The sequence below is a fragment of the Euphorbia lathyris genome, chromosome 6 (assembly GCF_963576675.1).
Source record: "Euphorbia lathyris chromosome 6, ddEupLath1.1, whole genome shotgun sequence".
Taxonomy (NCBI): Eukaryota; Viridiplantae; Streptophyta; class Magnoliopsida; order Malpighiales; family Euphorbiaceae; genus Euphorbia; species Euphorbia lathyris.
This window is the reverse complement of record NC_088915.1, coordinates 32,814,859-32,834,673: the sequence shown is the minus strand read 5'-3', so window position 1 is coordinate 32,834,673 and position 19,815 is coordinate 32,814,859. Positions and strand designations below refer to the sequence as shown.

The following is a 19,815-nucleotide window of genomic DNA, read 5'->3' as shown; positions in this document are numbered from 1 at the left end:
TCCTACATCATTGGGGTTACTTAGAGTCTTCATTACCCATAAGGAGACTAATTTTTGGTACAGACAACTTCTGGAGGTTCTGCTAGCGTGCTGCCCATGCGTGGGCCTGCTGGTGCAGGCTGGTAGATTCTATCGGGCCCGCAACTTATCCTCTAGCCAATTATTCCAACTCATAAATATTTCACCGTACAACCTTTGTTCCATAGGCTCTAATTGACATAACAAATCAACCCACAAAGTTTTGTACCAATTGGACTTGTGTGGCTCCCGTAATAGATGAACAACTTACAACCAATTCAAAATTCAGAGAGATCTTACTAGTTGAATAAGAATAAACATGAAAAATGATCGTCTTTGAAACTTATCGACTCAAGTAGTCATCATTCTGAATTGGAGGTGGAACATTGATCGCTTGTGTATTAATGGTAGATGGAAGCCTTTTGCAGATGAAGATGGTGAGTGGTAGAGGTTCAAACTGCTCTCAAATGGAAGGAAATCTACAGATAGTTTCTATGTGGCTTTGAATGGAAATTCCAAGGTCTTTAAATAGCAAAATTCAAATCATATCTAACTATTTCAAATGCTAATAGCTAGAAGATCAAAATACAGACTGCCAATTCAAAATACAAAGACAAAGTCAAAATGCAGCTCTACGGGTGGCCAGTTCAGCGAGCTAGCCTATTTCGAGGATTTGGGAGATTTCTGTCTCCCAGATGGGGGTCAGGCTTGGCTAGAGTCCTTTCTAATGGCTAGCTCGGCGAGCTGACCTACATCGAGGCCTGGTCTTTGCTAGCCCTGGTCAAACATGCTCTAATGCTGAAATCCTTGAAAATCTCACGCAATTTCACAAAAATCTCATTAAATCTCTACCAAAAATGATTTAATTAATTTTCCAAAATATCTTTTAATTACCAAGTCAAAATCGATTATTTTTTGTAAACTAAATTCATGTAATTTGGCACTATAATACATTTTAAATTAAATTACAATCTTTTATTGAAATAACATTAAAACTTGACAGATATATAAATAAATGCTATAAAAGTAAATAAAAACCAAAAGTTAATGAAAAAAGGATTAATACTCCCAAATTAAAACAAAGTGACATGAAATGATACAAAACAATCCTGAAACTATACTAAAGGATAAGGATAAAACATCTGTATCAATGTCTACCAAAATGCTTTTTCTGACCTTTAAGGAAGAAGACTTAATCTTCCGAGGTTCCCCAAGGGGAGAAAGATGTGGAGGTGATGCTAAAGGATGGCCCCTTAACTAAAGAGGAAGAGGCCCGAGTTACTATCTTTTCTTATCTCTTTTGATATTTCTTGGAATTTCGTTTTAACTTGTTGTGTCTTAATGGCTTTGGGATCGACCCTATAGGAAAGACCATGTTACTCTAAGTAACCCCTTGGATTGCCCATGATCTCGATCGACTTGCTTTGATTCCTATCGAGAGTGGTGTTTTTCGTTAGACGATGGTTAGCAAGAAGACCGATATACACATTACTCATGTGGCCAAGGTAAGTTTTCATTGATTAGTTTTCTTTATATTTTATGCAACCGTGACCCTTCATTTTTTTATTAGACTTTGGCATCGGCTAAGGAGACGAGCCATTAATATTCCTCTTTGTCTCGACACTATGTAAGGCTTGAAATGAGGTTATAGAGGACACAACAAGATCTTGCAGCCTTTGCTCTCTAGGTGCAGGAAGTCGAGGTGGCAGAATAAATATTTTTAGCCTCTGCCCACTGAGTGGAAAAGATGGAAAGAGAGTTGGGCGAGGCCTCAGTGAGTGTTGATCTTACTGAAGAACTAAAGAAGGTTGAGGCCTAGGTAGATGAGGCTGCAAGGTCGGCTGCTGGGGCATGGAAAGCTGATAAAGCTTCTTGTGCCCCAGAGTAGGAGGCCTTGAGTCCTGCTGGCCATATAGCCGATTGTTAGAGCAGACTATAGGGTGACTGATGTCCGATAGTTGAGGGAGGAGGACATTGCAGGTTATGCTGAGATTTCCCAATTGAAGGGGAAGTTAGAGAAGGACAACGTGACTCGTGTTTAGCGCATGAAAGCTGATGAATGAGAATTCAGAGCTTGATTCAGCAATTCGCTCTTAATCCTTGTGAACTTTTTTTCTTTTTTTCGAATGATCCTCTTTTGAGTCACCAATAATCACATTTATCATTCCTTTAGGGGTTCACTCATCATGATATTTATCTTTGGATTCTCTAGGTTTGATGGCATTTTTGAGGAGTTTGTCTAATTTTCCTGCCTTAATTTTCCTGCCTCAGCCATCTTATTGAGCTCGGCTGCTAGTTGCCTACAATCTTCAGTGTCATGTCCTTCACTTTTGTGGAACTTATAGTATAAGCCATTGTGCCTTCAGCCTGATGCTTTCAACTTTGGGGGATATTGGATGTGTTATCTATTTGACTCCATCTAATTGAAAATTTCTTTTCGATAAGCGTTTAGGGGAGCATAATTTCGACCCGATTGCTTCTTAGATCTTTTATGCTCATCCCTGCTTCTGTCATTTTTGGACTCCTTCGCCTGGTGAATCGAACTTAATATATCCTTCAATAATGGATTTATCTTGTGGCTATCCCATTTTACAAAGTCACGAGCTCTTCTCATCAAATTAGGAAATGTCTTCAGCCTTCGAGTAGTCAGCTCCTTCGGGAGATCCTTCTTCCGGCAATTACTTGTCATTGCCTCAACTGCTCCATCCGTATTCAAATGTTTAATCTAGATGACCATGCCCTGGAATATCTCCACCCATTTTTTCAACAATTCGCTTGGTTCCTGAACAAGACAATTCAAATATTGCATCATTATACTCTCCGAGACGGAGGTGATGAAATGATCAGAAAATTCTTTGGATATTTCTTTAAAGGATCTGATGGAGCTAGAAAACAACTGGTCCTACCAATACGCATTCGAATCTTTCAAGGTTGTTGAAAATAATCGGCACATGAGAGCGTCAGTGTCCGTCATAGTTTGAGGAGCCCTGAGAATTTTTTTTAACATGAAGAGTAGGATCAGTCATACCATTATAGTTTTTAAGAAGTGGATATTTGAATCCTCTTGGCATATGCTGACTTATGATTTCTGCACTAAGAGGAGTATCCACTAGGAGCCTTGATTCTAATCCCTCATCTTTCATAGCATGACGAAGCTCCTTTCTAATGAGATTATACATCTCTTCTTTTAAGGAACTTGCCTCTTCCACCTTTGGTCTAGGATTTGGCCTTTGATTTATTTATTTGGAGATCTGGAAACCTCTAGTCCTTTTCTATTTGCTTCATAACGACGAATCAAAAATTCAGTGGAATCATGACGAACACCTCTATATCATTTTAGTGATTTGGAACTTTTAGGCTTTGGAATCTGCTTAAGAGGTAAATGTGATCGATAACGCCTTCGGTAGGAGGGACCGACATTTTTCCTTTGATCTTCCATGGATCACTTCAGGTTGAGATTCCTCTAAGAATCCTCTATTCTTTGGACAAGTCGGAATGCCATGATGTCCTATAGAACAAGTTATAGATCCATGTCTATCTCCATACATGCTAGTCTCTCTTGCTTCCTTGACCTCAATTCTCATTACCTCCATCTGAGTTGCATGCTCCACTCTGAGAATTCTCACGGACTTATGAATGGAGCCGATATTGTCTATCAGTTGTTTTGTAAGACCATTCATGAACCGTCGTTACTCATGGTCTAAGGATCCTAAACAAGCATCAATGCTCTGATCTAGAGCCAAAGAAATATGCATTATTTCCAGAATCAACCAGGCCACGATTAGGTGCAGCTGAAGTGCTTGGAATGTCAGTAGTTTGCTGGAGAACTGGATGAACCATAAAGATAAGTAGATGAGCCATTTGCACGAAAATCCTCCACGCTCACCGTACTAATTGATATCTTCAATTATGAATAACACTTTTCTAATCAGTCTTCTAATACCCGAATCAATAACAAACAATTAGAGAAGGGGCTAGAATCCGACGTCCCTTCACCAATGCTTACATTAGGAGGATACTTTGAGTAAAATATTAACTTGAAAGCAATTAATAAGAGACATGAATAGTAAAAGTACCTTAAGCTCTATTTCCAAGGCTATTTATAGATGATTACATACCTAAAGTGTAATGCACTTTACATGCGTCAGCTTCTGATTGGGTTTGGTAATGCATCTTTCCACATGTAGACTCTTGGTTGGCTCCAGACTCCTTTCCCTTTATGTCATTCCGTAATGTATGATGTGATCTAGGGAAAAGGGAGAGCACTTTGGAGGTCTGAAGCACCCATTGGTCCACATGTTAAGCTAGATAACTTCTTGTTGAAACTTCTAGATTATCGTATAACCCACATCCTTTTAGCTTGCTTTAATATTGGCCCTTGGTACATGCACATATCATTGCTTCAGCTGGCTTTTCTTTGGGCCTAGTTATTGAAGGAAAATAGACAAATGTAAGCGCAGCGAAAATATAATTCTTTTTTTTTTATCTATTTCCCTTTTCTCAAGATCTGTTAATCGTTATTTCATATTAAAATGGATTAAATGTATGTACATTTTCTGAAGAACTACATCTATTGTTGCAAACGAAGTGCCCACATAGATATTAACCGTCTTTCACGAGCACGAACAATACAAAAGAAAACGTTAATCATCAACCAATGAATAGTAACCAAAATAGATTGTCTCTAATGGAATCAACACGAAATCAAAGAAGGAATAAACTAGAAAGATAATTATTCGAGTGGGAGTCGAAATAATATTTTTTCCTGTTTTATTTAGCTTGGCCGCAATACATAAAGGATATGGGGTATTTATAGTGTTTCAATTTCCTAACCCTAGTATGATTAGGTTAAAATAGTTAATAAGAATTCCAATCCAAATAGGTTTACTAAATAAATAAATAAATACAATTATCTATATTATCTATATCTAATATAAATATAATTAACAATTCTAATTCTAATCCCATTAGAATACTTATTTATGTCAGAATGATAATTTAAGTAGAGATATAATCTCATTATACTTAATCAATTTATTATCCTATAATTACTTTAACCATAACTATAATCCAATTATAATTATCCAAATAAATCAATTAATCAAATCACCTCTCATACTATATCAATTTTGGCCTCTAGGTATCCCCTCTCAAATTACCATTCCGTCCTCCGGTCCAAGTCTCATGTATGGCCCATTAGGTTTTTATCGCTACTAGTTGTATACAGTTTTTGGAATTAATTTAAACAAACTAATTTCAACTAAGTGTATAACGGAATGAGTGCACAGACTGTTACTAGAAAAACCATAAACGTTCCCCAGACCGATAAGAAGCTTGGTTGATACTAACGTTTATCTTTCCGTATTAGGTCTAGTATAATTCGATCCTTCATCAGCTATATCCTTAAATGAATTTGTAACTATAGAATATGTCAAGTTACATATAATGAGACGTTTATTTTATATGTCCATGTAGAATTAACTCTGAATAGATAGGTTAAGTGAAATCTCCATTTCTACTCTTAACATATCACCTTACAAGGGTTTCAAGCTAATTCTCCACAAGAGGCCATAGATATATCTCCCATTTATCAGGAGTGACGAATGTTCAATCTAACATTAACTATCCTATAATTACTTTATCTGATACCCAATGCATGTTCGCACAGACCCCATGAACCCTCCTGTTATGGATCATGTTTAAACAGAGTCAAAGCATCACACTCCATAATCCAAAATCACTAATTAATGTTTTTTTTGAGTATGAGGATTACTTATTGTTGGTACCTTGTAAGGTTGCAAATATAGTTCCAAGGGGGGTTAGGAACTATTTGACCTTTTTAAAGAATTAGGGCAAACTTCTTTTTCTTAAGAAAAGAGTATATGACAGCGGCGCTGAGTAATCAGCAAGACACTGGCTTAGTCAATTGGTGACTCGGTCAGTTTCGTTGCTTAAGTCAGGAAATAGCACTTAGAGTCTATTCCTGGACTAAGTCGTTTGCAGCGCACAACTCAGCTTGACCTCTTTACTTGGTCAGTTTTTAGTTTATATTAAGCAAGCAATATATTAAGGAGTTAAGGGTTAGAAATACTTCACTCAGTGGAGTTATCCAGGTTCGGCTTCTTCTAAGCCTACGTCCTGTCCCCGGAACACGTTCCGAGCTTTCAAATTCACTACTGAGCTCTTTAAAGGTGGAGACTCAAAAACCCTTTACAAATCAGAAGCTGAGTATAACAAGAGTACCTTCCTCTATACCTCTACTCACTTCTATTCTAATTCACTAAGTACTAAAACCGAGTACTCAGCTTCTACTTTCTAATTCTAGAAATGATTAAGATTTGTCCTAAACAACAATTGCTAGAACACCTTAGATGATTGAAGATCAATCACTCTAGACTTTTACACAGATATGAAATTGTAGTGTAAGATTTGCTTTGCTTTTGGATGCAGAACTTTTGTATGCTTTTGGTCAGCGTAACGGCTTTTGCTCAAAGTTCTGTATGTAATGAGGATTCTGAAAGCTTTATTTATAGAGAGCTGTGAGGGCATCTGGTTATTTCGAATTTCGAAATAACCGTTGGAGGGAAACGGCTTCATGTCGTTTTCACTCAGTCTGTTCAGCAGTTCTCTTAACCAATCAGATTCCAGCATCTTCTGTTCTTCGGTCAGTGTGGCAGTATGTTCCTCCAATTCAGGTAATGTCAATCAGACAGCTTCCTGCGTCTTCTGTTCTTTACTGAAAGAGGAAATACTTTGTCCGGAAGTTGCCTTATGCTCAGCGGCTGTCTTGTACATTTTGTCGAGACAGCTCAGCAGCTTCTTACCGAAGTTGTCTACGTGGATCTTCTGGATCCTTCTTTGCTCAGCTGCGTTTCAACACTCAACGGCAGCGTTTTGTAATATGCGGGCTGAGTGGTCTTGGCCTTGTTTGACTTGGGCTTTGACTTTTATATAGGGCTTGGGCTTTATGATCTTTATGTCTTATAACAATTATAAACTCAACATTGAACAAACACATTAGTAACAATAAATCAAAGCATTTAGACTTAGTGTGTTACACAATATTTAATTGTACTTAAATAATTTTGTCAAATCAAAATCCTGTGGAAAGGTGTTTCAACAAACTCCCCCATTTTGATGTTGGCAAAACTATTCAGCAAGGAACTCAGCATTGAGCTCCCCCATGACAGTTGACCTATTTGACTAAGTAAACTCCCCCGTCAGGGCTGAGCTACTGACTTAGTTTTATTCTAAACATTTTAAGATTTAATTGAATAAGTCTAAGGTCAGTTTTCAAGTATAGGTCAGCTTATGGGATATATTCTATTTTACTCAGTCTTTAGTGGAAGATTTGTATAGTAAAAGAGCACTGAGTAATTAATTTGTTCAATTGTTCATTTTAGACAAGTTCAAACATTGTTTTTACGCAGCATACATTTAACAGGTATTCTACTCATTTACTGAGTTTAATTTGTACTTAGAAGATGCATTCATAATACTTAGCATGGAAGGATAAATAACACAAGTTGAGTTAATAATGCAAGTATTGTATTAATAGCATAGAACAGTCAGCATACATAATACATATTACACGAAGAGAGAAATAAGCTAAGTGTAGACAAAGTTTTAATGGCTATCTATTTCTTCTTCTTTTGCTGACTGTTGCCTTCAGCTTGAGTTCTTCGCTGATCTTTCTTCTCCCCCGTTTTGCCAGCACCAGGTGGAGGCAGCTTGAAGGAGTCCAAAAGAACAGCTCTGGTGAGCTCAGCAGAGAAGGTCTTCAATCGATCAGCACTTTCGTCTAACCCATCGAAAATAGGAGCACCGTTGCTGAGGACATCAGGATGAATACCAATGTCAGCAGCGCTAAGCATACTGAGCACATAGGCCTGGCCTTTTCCCAACCATGTGATTGTGTCTGTCAGCGCAGCAAAGGAGTTGTGGAAGGTTTTGAGAAGTGAAGTATCATAGTGCTCGCGCTGAAGATTAGTGTGTCTAACATGGTCAAATATCTTCTGGGAATTGGTCAGTATTTGATCCTGTTTGAGCTGGTCGGTGTCCATTTCTTCTTTATGCAGATTGAGTAGACGAACTGCCTCACTGAGTTGCTCCATCGAGCATTGAGATGTGTTTGCGAGCTGTGCATTGGTCTTGTTCTATTCAGTATGAAGCTGAGCAAACAGCATCTTTAACTCAGAGGAAGTGGCGAGATTTGGGTTCACAGCTGACAGATTCTGGATTTGGGAAGATAGAGAAGTGAGGCACTGTACCGTTGTCAGCTGGATCTCAGCCAGCTTAGCAATTGAATCCTGCCTAACTTGCTGTGCTTGTGAAGATAGTAAAGTACTCAGTAGATCCTTGAGTTCCTTAACTTCATTGAGAAGTTGAGTTACTTGAGAAGGCTGAGTAGTTTCGACGTGTGAGATGGCAGCAGCAGGAGGAGTGGAGTGCTGAATATCTCTAATCAGAGCCTGTACTGAGTCAATGATTCGTTGACTGGACTCAGTGACATTTACAGTGGCCTGAGAGATTGGATGGATAGTAGTTTGACCGGATAGAGAAGAAGTTGCTGGTTCAGTGACTGGAGTTATTATTGTGTTCTGCACATGTGTTGATTGTGTGGTTGTTGGGTCAGCAGGTACAGTCTCAGTTGTGCAGTCAGGTTGGATAGGGTCAGAACTGACTGGTACTGAGTTGTCTTCGAGATTTTGCTCGGTTTGGATTGGTGGGTTTGCAGAGATAGTTTGTTCAGCTTGTTCCTGAGTAGAAACAGAGGCTTTTTTTTCTGCTGCTGGTGAAGGCTGAGTAGATGGTGCAGAAGGATTTGGCTTTCGGAAGAATGTCATTTTGATCTTTGAAGGATCATTCACTGAGGCGCTGACCGGTTGGTCTAGGATGCTTGCCTTTACCAGTCTTCTTCTTGTCTTCTGTACAAGAGGAGGCTCAGCTTGATTTACATTAGCTTGAGATGGAGAACCTTCTACATTCTGATCAGCAGTGTGCTGGTCAGTTTGCTCTTGTTGTTGTTCAACTCCATCAGCTGACTCAGTGTGAGCTTGGTCAGCTTGATTATCTGCACTAGCTGTCTCTTCAGAGTCAGCTTCTTCCTCTTGCTCTTGTGCATTCCCTTCATCCTCAGTATCGTCGTTCTCAAGCTCTTCCTCGAGCTGAGAGATGAAATGTTCGTCTAGGTCCACTTCATCTTCCCGTTGCTCAGTTTCTTCAGCATGATGCTGAGCATAATGCGAGTCCATGGTGACAACGAAGTCAAGTGGAAGGACATTGATGGGTGAAAGGGTAGAAGTCTTCTGCTTCTTTTGAGGAGGATCAGTTGTATCCTCAGTTGCAGGCTCATCTTGCCTGCTGCGTTTTTTGGCTGACTGCGTATGGTCTTGATTTGACTCAGCAGCCGATTTGGACTTCTTGGACTTAGGCTCAGCTTCCTTGGATGGGGTACCAGTAGGCTTCCTTTTTCGGATAGCTGGAGCTTTTGTCCTTTTTCCTTTGGCTGGAACAATTACCTCAACAGGTAGCTCTTCTTCAGCTTGCTCTTCTGGCTGCTTAATGAATTTTCCCTTTTTTAAAGGCTGATTGAACTTGAGAGCACGCAGTGATGCTGCTGTGATCTCAGATCCCTTTACACAAGTTTCTCCTTGTAGGTCAACCTTATGGTCAACTAAGATCTTAGTGATCAGTGAGCCTAGCCTAAGATTATTTGTGTTGCGCAGGAATCCAGCTACTAGAAACACTGGCATGTTGATCGGCTTGTAGGTCAGCATGTGCCATATGAAGCACATCTCGAAGTGGGACGCTGAGCTGGTGCAGTTGACCTTCTGGTAGATCAGTTGGACCAACAGGAAGTGGGCCATTTTCTGATGCTGACCCATAGACGAGCTGGATACTTCTCCAATGTACCCAGCAGGCTTACAGAAGGTTTCATCATAATAGATGTCCTCCTGGTCACCATTCCTTCTTAACTCAGCACCTTCAGTCTTGAGGCTGAGTAGGGATCCCAAATAAGTTGGGTTGATGAAGATGGTCTTTCCCCTAACTTCAGTGACTAGATAGTCATGGTCTTTTGCATCAGTTTTGAGGTTATGGTAGAATTCCATAACCAAGTCAGGGTAGGTTGGGAACCGTAGGGAGAATAACTTAGTCCAGCCGTTGTTCTTGATCCAATCACAGAACGGTTGTTCTGAGTCGATGAAGGTCTGGGATACCCAGCGAGAAGGTTCCACTTTCCATTCTCGTACATTCTCGAATACTCGAATGTATTGTCTAGGTTTAGCTGGTTTCCCCTGAGCTTGAATGGCTTTTTCTTTGCCATGACCAGCAGCTTTGGAGGGTGAAAGCTGAGTTGAGGGATTGTTGGTTGTTTGTTCATCGGTGGTGGTCTTGGAACGACCGGCACCGGAGATGTTGAAGGAGGCTTTAGTCATTTTGGGAGAGAAGTGTTGTGAATTTAGGACTTACGTTCTTAAGGAATTCTGAAGCTTTTGAAAGTTCAGTACGCGTAAAGAGAAAGTAGTGGGGAAATACCCACTATTTATAGACTTTACAATTAGGGTTTCCATTTGAATTTAGGTCGGTTTTACCCTTGGGTTGTCCAATCGGCAGAATTCCTGACATTTATGACACTTTATGACATATACGGCGCATACGTTGTACAGGTGTCATTACGCGTGCATTTGTATTGAATGCTAATGATTACTTTTACTCAGCATTTGTTGTTACAAACGTTCCATATTCTGAGTAGTCAGTTTTGTGCAACGGATAGTGAGAGTAATTAGTTACTCGGTCTGAGATAACTTACTCAGTGTGCATTAGTTACTTGGCATGTGATAATCTTTAAACACTCAGCATGTTAACATTCAGCATGCATTATATCACATTTGTACTTAGGAATTTAAGACAGTGGATTAAACATACCAATGGCTTCTCTCAGTATGCTAAATTGCTCTCGTGCTAGAGGCTTTGTAAAGATATCAGCAAGCTGCTCATCTGTTGGCACATAGGTCAGCTTGATTTCTTCCTTGAGTACATGATCTCTGATGAAGTGATGTCTTATGCTGACATGCTTCATCCTGCTGTGCTGGATTGGGTTCTTTGAGAGGTCAATTGCACTTTTGTTGTCGCATTTAACTTCAATTGTCTTTGTTTGAACACCATAATCTTCAAGTTGTTGCTTAATCCACAGGACTTGAGCAACACAGCTTCCAGCAGCAATGTACTCAGCTTCAGTGGTAGACAGGGCTACTGACGCCTGCTTCTTGCTGAACCAAGATACAAGACAGCTTCCTAGGAAATGGCATCCTCCAGAGGTGCTTTTTCTTTCCAGCTTGTCCCGTCCATAGTCAGCGTCAGTGTATCCGATGAGTGTAAAGTCATGAGTATTTGGATACCACAAGCCTGCATTCACTGAGCTTTGCAAATATCTAAGGATCCATTTTACAGCTATGTAATGGGATTCCTTAGGGTTAGCCTGATATCTAGCACAATAACATACTGAGAACTGAATGTCCGGCCTACTTGCTGTTAAGTAAAGTAAAGAGCCAATCATACCTCGGTACAACTTGCTGTCTACTGACTTACCATTTTTGTCAGCGCAGAGGACAGTGTCAGTGCCCATAGGAGTGGATATTGGCTTGCAGTGTTCTAGTTCATATTTCTTCAATATCTCATTGGCATATTTGGTTTGACTGATGAAGATGCCATTCTTTCCTTGTTTGATTTGAAGTCCAAGGAAGAAGTTGAGTTCTCCCATCATTGACATTTCGAACTCAGTCTGCATTTGCTTACTAAATTCCTTGCACATAGATTCATTAGTAGCACCAAATATAATGTCATCTACATATATTTGAGCCAGCAGGGTATCTTTACCCTTTCTCTTAATGAATAAGGTTGTATCAGCTTGACCCCTGACATAGTTTCTAGTCAGTAAGAAGTTGGTCAGCCTCTCATACCAAGCACGTGGTGCTTGCTTGAGGCCATACAGAGCCTTTTTGAGTTTATAAACGTGGTTTGGGAACTTAGGATCCTCAAACCCTAGAGGCTGATTGACATAGACTTCCTCGTTTATCACTCCATTAAGAAATGCACTCTTAACATCCATTTGAAACAGTTTAAAATTCATATAAGATGCATATGCACATAAAATCCCAATTGCTTCTAGCCTTGCCACTGGGGCAAAGGTCTCACCGTAGTCAATACCTTCTTGCTGACTGTAGCCCTGAGCTACAAGTCTTGCTTTGTTTCTGACCACGTTTCCCTGTTCATCCAGCTTGTTCCTGAAGACCCATCTTGTTCCAATGGTCTTTTGGCTCCTTGGATGTGGCACTAGCTCCCATACATTATTCCTCCTGAATTGGTCGAGTTCCTCTTGCATGGCATTCATCCAGAATTCGTCATGCTCAGCTTCAGCAAAGTTCTTCGGCTCCTGAACTGAGACGAAGGCTACATTGCGAAGATACTTCCTGAGTTGATTCCTTGTCATCAGGGTATTTCCAGCTGAGTCAAGAATTGCATTTTCTGAATGCCCTCTTGGGACTCTTATCTCCTTGGGTAGATTCGTGTCTTGTTCTATTCGTGTTTCAACATTCTCTACAGAAGTAGATTGGTCAGTGAAAACAATTTTAGGTTCACTCTTACTCTTGGTCAGCCGTTTTGTGAAGGACTCAGTAGCTGGTTCTTGATCAGCAGGTGCTGAGTTTGGTTCATCTTCTATCAGTGGCTGGTATCTTCCTGCAGGGTCAGTTTCATCGAATTGCACATGTATAGACTCTTCTAATACTTGGGTTCTCTTATTAAAGACTCTGTATGCTTTGCTGTTTGTTGAGTAGCCTAGAAAGATAACCTCATCAGCTTTTGAATCAAATTTGGCTAAGCTATCTTTGGTATTTAAAATGAAACATCTACAGCCAAAGGCACGAAAGTATTCAATATTGGGCTTTCGTCCTTTCCAAAGTTCATAAGGGGTTTTCTTAAGTATAGGTCTAACTAGAGCCCTATTGAGAATATAGCATGCTGTGTTAACAGCTTCTCCCCAAAAATACTTTGGAAGCCTATGCTCATCCAGCATTGTCCTGGCTATTTCAACCAGAGTTCTGTTCTTCCTTTCTACAACCCCATTTTGCTGAGGTGTTCTAGGAGCAGAAAAATTATGGTCAATGCCGCTGGCTTCACAGAATTCAACAAACTTTTGGTTTTTGAATTCTCCACCGTTATCACTACGGATATGAGCTAATTTTAGGTCTTTTTCATTTTCAATTTTTCTAACCAAATTTGAAAATGTCTCAAAGGTCTCATCCTTGCTGGTCAGCAAGATAACCCACATATACCGAGAGAAGTCATCTACAATGACCAGGGAAAATCTTCTTCCACCCAGACTCAGCGGCTGGACTGGACCAAAGAGATCCAAGTGTAGTAACTCTAATAGACGTTTAGTTGAGACAATGTTTTTACTATGAAAAGATTGTTTAGTTTGTTTTCCAGCTTGGCAAGCGTGGCATAGTTGATCTTTTTGAAATTTAAGTTCAGGCAGTCCCTCAACCAATTGCTTTCTTGCTAATTTGGCCAGGAGGTCCATGCTTACATGACCAAGTCTCCTGTGCCATAGCCAGGAATTTTCTTCCTTTGTGACTAAGCATACAGTTTTTGAAAATTTCTTTTCTAGGTTCAGCATAAAGACGTTATCTATCCGAGGGGCAGTTAAAATCAACTCATTTGTTTTTCCCTCATATATTTTACATCCAGTATCATCAAATATAACTTTTCTCCCATTGTCACATAGCTGAGCTACATTGAGTAAGTTATATTTGAGTCCGCTGACTAGGGAGACAGATTCAATAGTGGGATTACCTCCAACGGTGCCTGATCCTACTATCTTACCCTTTCTGTTGTCTCCAAAACTTACGCTTCCTCCTCGTTTACGTTCAAACGTGATGAACTGAGTTTCATCACCCGTCATATGCCTTGAGCATGCGCTGTCAATATACCACATTTTTTACTTCTCGGCACATCTTGGGCTTACCTGCATTGTGATCAGTTTCCTTTAGGTACCCAATTCTTTTTGGGTCCTGGCTTGTTAGGTTCAACAGGTAAAGCATCATATTTTATTTTGTGGCGACATATATTGACAGTATGGCCACTTTTTTCACAGAAGTCACAACTGACCTTCTGTTTAGGATTCTTTACTGACTTGTCAGCACCCCAGTGCTGAGCGTGCCAGCACACCTTAGTGGTGTGTCCTAACTTCCCACAAAAGTCACACTGGACTCTACGCTGGGGATTTCGTCTCTGCTGAGTACCTTGATACTGAGTTCTCAGAGGAGAATTGTTTTTGTTTGGAACCTTTAATTGGTTCTGGATGGTTGTGACGTCCTTCCTCAGTTTCTTTGAAACTGACTGGACTTCAGAGACAGACTCATGAATGACTTTCATATTTTCATGCAGAACTGAGTTGTCCTGAAGAAGGTATTTGAGGTCACTTAGTTTGACATCTTCTACTTCATCACAGCGCCGGCTGAGTGCTTTAATCTTCTTGTTACACTTTTTGACAAGTGTATAGAGATCACTCAGGGCATTACCCATTTCATTTCTGAGTTGAGAGAGTGAGATTACCTCATTAGATTGCTCTTCATTATCTGACTCATCAGATTGGTCAGCATGCTCAGAAATGCATGGCTCAGCAAGTTCGTCAGCCATGAAGCATATCTTCGCTGACTCTGTGGCCTCAGCTTCAGTTGATGAAGAATCATCACTGTCACTCCAGGTTGCCACCATTGCCTTCTTGCCATTCTTTTTGTCTTTCCTCAGCGTTGGGCAGCTTGACTTGATGTGGCCAGTTTGATGGCACTCAAAGCATGTAATGGGCTTTGAGCTGTCCTTTTTGTATTTGCTGTCGCTTGAGTCAGCCTTATACTTATCAAACTTTCTATAAGGCTTTTTGGAGTATTTGTCATTTCTTTTGAACAGCCTCTTCATTTTTCTTGTGAACATAGCCATCTCCTCATCGTCAGTTGAGCCATCATCAGTTGAGTCAGCTTTTCATGACAAGTGACTTTTGCTTCTTGTCTTCGGATTTTTCCTTCACCTCGAAATTCTTCATAGATATCTCATGGGTCAGCAGTGAGCCGATGTGTTCATCATATTTGTAGGTGGTTAAATCATGAGCTTCTTCAACGGCTGTCTTCTTGGCTTGCCAGTCTTTAGGAAGACTCCTGAGTATCTTTTTGACTTGTTCTTCCTCAGTGAAGATTTTTCCAAGTCTTTTGAGCTCATTTATGATGTTGGTGAATCTTGCATTCATTTCAGAAATCCCCTCATCATTGTTCATTTCGAACAGCTCGTACAGTCTCATCTGCTGGTTCACCTTGGACTCCTTCACCTTGTTGGTTCCTTCGTAGGTGACCTCCAGCTTCTTCCAGATCTCCTGTGCTGACTCACAACCTGATATTTTGTTGTATTCTGCAGCATCCAGCGCACAGTGAAGCATATTTATAGCCGAAGCATGATTTTGTAGCTTCTTGAGATCATCCTCTGTCCATTCAACCTCAGCTTTTAAAACTGACTGGCCAGCAACAACTTTCACAGGTACAAACGGGCCTTGGACTATAGATAGCCAGGCACTCATGTTTGTAGCTTGAATGAAGTTCTTCATCCTATTCTTCCAAAAGGTATAGTTTGACCCGAAGAATAAGGGAGGCCTAGTAATGGACAACCCCTCAGGTAATATCTGAGTTGTCTGGTTTCCAGGGAGAAACCGAGTGCTATTTTCGCCCATGGTATGGATCAACTCAAGGTTGTTAGACCTTTATAGCAATGAGCTTTTTGGCTCTGATACCACTTGTTGGTCCCTTGTAAGGTTGCAAATATAGTTCCAAGGGGGGGGGGTTAGGAACTATTTGACCTTTTTAAAGAATTAGGGCAAACTTCTTTTTTTTAAGAAAAGAGTATATGACAGCGGCGCTGAGGAATCAGCAAGACACTGGCTTAGTCAATTGGTGACTCGGTCAGTTTCGTTGCTTAAGTCAGGAAATAGCACTTAGAGTCTATTCCTGAACTAAGTCGTTTGCAGCACACAACTCAGCTTGACCTCTTTACTTGGTCAGTTTTTAGTTTATATTAAGCAAGCAATATATTAAGGAGTTAAGGGTTAGAAATACTTCACTCAGTGGAGTTATCCAGGTTCGGCTTCTTCTAAGCCTACGTCCTATCCCCGGAACACGTTCCGAGCTTTCAAATTCACTACTGAGCTCTTTAAAGGTGGAGACTCAAAAACCCTTTACAAATCAGAAGCTGAGTATAACAAGAGTACCTTCCTCTATACCTCTACTCACTTCTATTCTAATTCACTAAGTACTAAAACCGAGTACTCAGCTTCTACTTTCTAATTCTAGAAATGATTAAGATTTGTCCTAAACAACAATTGCTAGAACACCTTAGATGATTGAAGATCAATCACTCTAGACTTTTACACAGATATGAAATTGTAGTGTAAGATTTGCTTTGCTTTTGGATGCAGAACTTTTGTATGCTTTTGGTCAGCGTAACGGCTTTTGCTCAAAGTTCTGTATGTAATGAGGATTCTGAAAGCTTTATTTATAGAGAGCTGTGAGGGCATCTGGTTATTTCGAATTTCGAAATAACCGTTGGAGGGAAACGGCTTCATGTCGTTTTCACTCAGTCTGTTCAGCAGTTCTCTTAGCCAATCAGATTCCAGCATCTTCTGTTCTTCGGTCAGTGTGGCAGTATGTTCCTCCAATTCAGGTAATGTCAAACAGACAGCTTCCTGCGTCTTCTGTTCTTTACTGAAAAAGGAAATACTTTTTCTGGAAGTTGCCTTGTGCTCAGCGGCTGTCTTGTACATTTTGTCGAGACAGCTCAGCAGCTTCTTACCGAAGTTGTCTACATGGATCTTCTGGATCCTTCTTTGCTCAGCTGCGTTTCAACACTCAACGGAAGCGTTTTGTAATACGCGGGCTGAGTGGTCTTGGCCTTGTTTGACTTGGGCTTTGACTTTTATATAGGGCTTGGGCCTTATGATCTTTATGTCTTATAACAATTATAAACTCAACATTGAACAAACACATTAGTAACAATAAATCAAAGCATTTAGACTTAGTGTGTTACATAATATTTAATTGTACTTAAATAATTTTGTCAAATCAAAATCCTGTGGAAAGGTGTTTCAACACTTATATCTACTAATACCTTTGAGACGAAACGGGTGACATTAGATAAATCCATCCATTATGTTATCTCAAGTCGGGTCCCCGATCCTAATGAACTCCTTCACTAGATCCATGTAACTCCCTAAATATATGAATATCTAAATCTTGTAAGATCAGCTCTCTGTTCACAACAGAGGACATTATTACATGCAAGTCTCAATAATATTATGTTAATCCCTAAATATATTACTTGACTTGGGGCAACTTTAACTTTATTGACTTATTATAAAGCATGGTCTCACTTCATACTTGTATGAACACTTTATAATTACTTAAATAAACTTGAGATTTTCTTTTATTTAACTTATTTAGTTATGATAAAAAAAATCAATGTCTTTGTATAGTTAAACATAATATATCTCATAAAACCAACGATAAAAGAACAATTCATTTACAAATATTTTATATCCTAAAACAATTGTCTATAGGACATAAAACCCCAACATTTATTTTATCCCATATCACTAGCGGATTCCTATACGCAAAGGTAAAAAATCTTGCACTTATCCCATCCATCATTTATTTCATATGATAAAATGTCTTGTACTTCACGCCTTCTTGTTTGGTTCCTTGACTCTACCAATGTTCCTAATTCCTTTAGGAGGCATTATCTCATCTTGGATGGCACAATGTATTGGTAGAAGAAATGAATATTTGGATGCTAATGGTACTGGGATTTGGTACATTTTCATGTTGGTAAGAAATTTGTTGGATGTTTATAGGTGTACTGTTAAAGTTAATTCTGATGGATGTTCGGCTCATTCAAAATGTCATCTTGTAGTTAATGGGATATGTTTAGACATATAGGGTTGATTATTCTAACACCTTTTCTTTGGTGGCTAAAATGACTTCTATTCTTCTTTATATTTTGATGGGGGATTATTCTAATTAGCTTTTGTATCAGTTGGATATCAAAAAAATGCCTTCTTATATGAGGATCTTCAAGGAGAAGTTTATATGGAGCAACCACTAGGATTTTTTACCCAGTCCATGAATCTATATATGGCTTGAATCAAAGCCCGCTCGAGCATGGTTGGAAAGTTTATCCAAGAAATTGAGAAGTTCAGGATGAAAAGGTGCAAGTTTGACCATTATATTTTCTACAAACAGTATGCATGCGGTATCTTTCTCCATGTCATCTATGTAGACAATATTATAACTATTGTTGGAACTGGAATTCAGAAAACAGGAAAAGATCGAACAAGAATTAAATGGGCAGAGTCGCGGACAATATCGCTTTCTTTAAGACGTTCATGGAATTGCCGGAAAATTGCAAGCAGTATGAACTCCGGTTGCCTCTAGGATAAAAAAAAATCCTCTGTAATATGAAATTGTATTGCAATCGTACAATTTCGTTTCTGTCTACACTCTCAGTTTTCTCAGTTTCGTAAAAATTGAATGATAAAATTAATGTATAAACTAGTCTCTCTAACACCTATTTATACTAAGAAAAAGAGCTGTTGAGCTCTGATTCAGTGGAGAAGAAGGTGGGAGGAAAATCAGAAAGGTGGGGGAGACTATGTTTGTGAGAGAGACACGTTCAGAAAAAGAGACGTTAAGAAAAAACGTTGATTTAAGGGCTACTGTTGTAGCATTAAATGCAATATTTACTCCTTCTTGCACGCGCCGCTAGACGTCTTGGAGGGAGTGCTTTGCCGGCTCCTTTACTTTTTGCCCTAGTATAAATATTGGTGGAATGATTGCTTCTCATCTTCTTTCTGCGATTTTTCTTGGTGACTCGTCTCTCGCAACTGGAATCCCATCTCCGTGACAATTAGGCCGCCGTGCCGTGGAGTTCGACCGTCTGTAAGTTTGGGGTGTCCGGTTGTTTGGCGCTTCTCATGCTGTCTGGGGAGAGCTCTTTTCTGGTCGTTTCATCTCTTGCTTTTCTCTCAAAGTCCAGTCACACCTTCTTATTTCTGCTTTTGTTTTGCTATTTTCTTTGGGGAGAGGGAGTATGTCAGAAGGTTCTTCTCGGGGAGCCTTCAGACGATTGCCGCCTGTTACTCCGGGTGATTTCACGCTTCGTGACGCATCGGGGACCCTCTCCTTGAAGCGGAAGAGGCGGCTAGAATCGGAAGGGGAAAGTAGTTCCCCTATTGTAAAGGCGAAGAAGAAGAAGTCGGTCGTGCTACGAGCTATACCGAGTAGGGAAAGACCTACTAGTGGTGTACGTCCCGGGGTTCTTGAGGTTGTTGTGGTTGTTCCGGACGGTTTAATAACGCCGGCTCGCCATTTGGGTACCTTATACGAAGATATGAGGGCCAAGTTATGGACGAGGCAAGCGGGTGCGGCAGGTACCTATGGCAGGCGTTTTGAGCGGGCAGAGCGTCCGAGGAGGCCAGAGTCATTCGCTGTAGAGGACGCCCATAGTATTATCATAACCGCTGATCTAGCTTCTATCTCTGCGGTTTATCGAATAGGTCAACCGTACGAGTTGGCTGCACTGGACGAGGAGGAACGTGCCCATCATACCGGTGGGGCAAACGAACTGATGGTTTACGAGGAACAGTTTGAGTCGGGGATGCGGCTCCCTCTTCTTCCTTTATTTGTGGAGGTCCTAAAA

At 40.1% G+C, this 19,815-nt stretch overlaps 1 long non-coding RNA gene across 1 annotated transcript; it reads left to right on the top strand.

Annotated features, from left to right (window-relative positions):
• The first annotated feature begins 1,210 nt into the window (after positions 1 to 1,210).
• On the top strand, positions 1,211 to 18,073 carry LOC136233829 (uncharacterized). Its single transcript, XR_010690943.1, has 3 exons — positions 1,211 to 1,295; positions 1,384 to 1,523; positions 17,851 to 18,073. It is a non-coding gene; the product is annotated as an uncharacterized lncRNA (long non-coding RNA).
• Positions 18,074 to 19,815: the final 1,742 nt, after the last annotated feature.